The sequence below is a fragment of the Triticum dicoccoides genome, chromosome 5B (genome assembly GCF_002162155.2).
Source record: "Triticum dicoccoides isolate Atlit2015 ecotype Zavitan chromosome 5B, WEW_v2.0, whole genome shotgun sequence".
In the NCBI taxonomy this organism is placed as follows: Eukaryota; Viridiplantae; Streptophyta; class Magnoliopsida; order Poales; family Poaceae; genus Triticum; species Triticum dicoccoides.
Genome location: NC_041389.1, coordinates 460279757 through 460283285, shown reverse-complemented (window position 1 = coordinate 460283285; position 3529 = coordinate 460279757).

Below are 3529 nucleotides of genomic sequence, written 5' to 3'. Positions count from 1 at the left end.
CCAAGCGCGGCCTTACCGTTTTATGTCGTCTCAGTTTCTCGAAAGTGCTCATAGGTGTCCGATGATCCTGGCTTCCTGAATGAGCAGCGGGCGCTGTATCAGACCATCCGTAGGGCCCGCGAGGCCCTCTCCGTTGTCCTTCGAGTTGTTGCGCTCGCCGTGGCGCCGAGAATTATTAACATCGTCAACGAACATGAGGATTCAGGAGATGACTTTATTTTGATTGGATGACACTAGGGACCCACTAGGGCCATAGCCGTACGTACGCAAGTGCCTCCTTATTATGTACTGGTTTCCTGACATCACGGTCCCACACCATTGTCAACATATGTAGTCAATATAAACGAGAGAATTGCACAAGGTGTGGCCGACAGCTGGAACCAAGCATCTCGAGCAGTATTTGTGTTTTTGAGGCATGAGCACTGCAGAGTTTTTCTTGGCGATGATTTCGTTGTTGTTTAGAGGAGAGAAGGGTATTAACTGGGCGGGCTATGGCCCGTCTAGCCCAGGCCAGATATCCAACCCAGATACTAATTTTTTCCAGATGAAAATGGCTAGCCCAGCTATACGTCTTTTTCAGGAATACCCAGGCAAGGTTAACTTGTTATTCTCTGCCCCGCTGGGCTGCAAATCTTTCATAGGAGGGATGCATTAGGCTTAACAGGAAAATGGGCTTTAAAAAATAATAAATGGGATGTAATTATAAAAACTGGGCAGTAATTATAAAAAATGCACCAAACACGAAATTAGTTTATAAAATATTATTTATGGATTTTGAAAATCTTAAATTTTCATTGTTGCACATGCAATGTTTCGTTGGATTTTTACATAATACAAATTTATATTTAATCTGACTAGAAATTTCGGGATAAAAATATTTCGGATCCCATCAAAATGTGGGAAATTTTATTAAATTCTGTCTTCAACGGTTGGTTGAAATTATTAATCGTTGTCCTAGCTAGAAAATAGGCTGTACTTCTAACAAACTGTAAATGGGCTGTCATAAATTCCATTAGAATTCAAGAATGGGCTGTACATTCTTACAAAACACAAATGGGCTATAAGTTCTCTGCCACACACTTGTGGGCCTACTAAGTGACGCATCCCCTAAAAAAATAAGTTGACGCGTATGCAAGGCTTTGTCAACTTATTATAGTCAACACACGGTTCTAGCAGCAGTGGCAGTTGGATGTCTATCCAATGGATGTCGTGCTTCTTCTTCAATCTCGGATATTCTTAGCTTCGGCCGCCTAAAAAATGATTCCTCCCCCTGACATCTGGGGCACACCATTTTGGAGGCTGACCTGTGGGCCTACTAAGTTGGAGCATACCAAGGGATTTGTCAACTTAGTCAATAATAAACAATTCTAGCTTCAGTGACCATACGATGTCCATCCAACGGCCGTAGTGCTTCTTCAACCTCTGGTCTTCTTGGTCCAGCCGCCCAAAGCAGCGCCGGTCGTGCCGCCTGCTCCTGCCTCCCGTGGCCGGCTGTGCTGCCACGCAGGCCTCACCGCCCCCATACTACTCCCACCACTGGCTAGGCCATCCCTCCACTCACCCACACCCCTTGTTATTCTGCGGCGATGGCAGCCTCACACCGCAGCCGAACCAGTGAACCCTCGTACTCCTCTCCGCGCGGGCTTCCGCAGCTGCGTCTTCCCCGGCTCTGCGTCGTCCCCTTCCTAGGCCTCGCCGTCGTCCACTGCCCTGGTGCTCTCGGCACAGGGTGGTCAACGACCGACTTCCATCGGAAGAGTACTGTACGTGGAGAGGCTGACAGCTGGGTCCATAACGACCGCAAGGAAGTGCCTCCTTATTACGCGCAAAATAATTATTCCTCCACCTGACAGCAGGCACCCACCGGACGGGCCACCTTATTTCATGAAAAAAAATGTTTCCCCCCTGACTACTGGGACCCACCGGACGGGCCACCGTATTTCGCGAGAAAAAACTTCCCCCCGCTGTCAGCTCGAACCCATCGGAAGTGCCTCCTTATTACGCACAAAAAATGAATACTCCCCTACTAGCTAGGACCCACCTTGGTGGGAGGCTGACTTGTGGGCCTACTAAGTTGACGGGGCGGAGGGCTTTGTCAACTTAGTCAATATGAACGATTCTAGCTCCAGTGACCATACGATGTCCATCCAAAGGCCGTAGTGCTTCTTCAACCTCTGGTCTTCTTGCTCCAGCCGCCCAAAGCAGCGCCGGTCGTGCCGCCTGCTCCTGCCTCTCGTGGCCGGCTGTGCTGCCGCGGAGGCCTCACCACCCCCTACTATTCCCACCGCTAGCCAGGCCCTGCGGCGACGGCAGCCTCACACCACAACCGAATGAGTGAACCCTCATACTCCTCTCCGCGTGGGCATCCACTGCCGCGTCTTCACCGGCTCCGCGTCGTCCCCTTCCTAGGCCTTGCCGTCGTCCACCACCCTGGTGCTCTCGGTGCGGCGTGGTCAACATCGTCAAGGAACGACTTCCATCGGACGTGGACTGTACGTGGAGAGGCTGACAACTGGGTCCACGGCCATAGCAAGGAAGTGCCTCCTTATTACGCGGAAAATAATTATTGCTCCACCGGACAGCAGGGACCCACCGGATGGGCCGCCGTATTTCGCAAAAAAAACGTTTCCCCCCTGACTGCTGGGACCCACCAACTACACCTTCGCACGCAAGAAAGTGCATCTGGGCAAAAAAAACGATTCGCCCCCCTGACTGCTGGGACCCACCAAGTACATCTTCGCACGCAAGGGAGTGCGTCCGGGCAAAAAAAATAATTCGCCCCCTGACTGCTGGGACCCACCAGCTACATCTTCGCACGCAAGGAAGTGCCTGATAGTCGGGACCCACCCGGTCGAAGCGTACGTACATATATACTGGTGGATGTAGAGGCGCGCACGTGTCGTAGTAGAGGCGCACACGTGTCATAGTAGAGGCGCGCACGTAGCACGTACACGTACGTACAACGGCCAGGGTGCAAGAAAGAAAATACGGCCAGGTATGTACATACGGGTGGGGTCTCCAACGCCTACTCGCGCATATATACGTACGGCCAGGGCTCGTGTACGTTGGCTGGGTCGGAACAAAGAAACATCGTCATCGTCGTGTTCATGGGGAGGCAACAGAATGTGTCGTGTTCATCGGGAGGCAACGGAATGCGTGGTCGTGTTCATCGGGAGGGCTTGGACGGAACAGGTGATGGAAACGACGCATGGACGGAGGAAACGACCTTCTGTTCCACCGGCCACGTTCGAAACGGGATCCTGTTCATCGGGAGGGGTCTGGCGTACCGCAAAACAGAGGAAACGGACCTCGTACGGTAGAAACAGGGGTCCTGTTGATTGGGAGGGGTGTGGCATACCGCAAAACGGAGGAAACGGACCTCCTAAGGTCGAAACAGGGGTCCTGTTGATCGGGAGGGGTGTGGCATACCGCAAAACGGAGGAAACGGACCTCCTACGGTCGAAACGGGGGTCCTGTTGATCGGGAGGGGTGTGACGTATCGCAAAACAGAGGAAACAGACCTCCTATG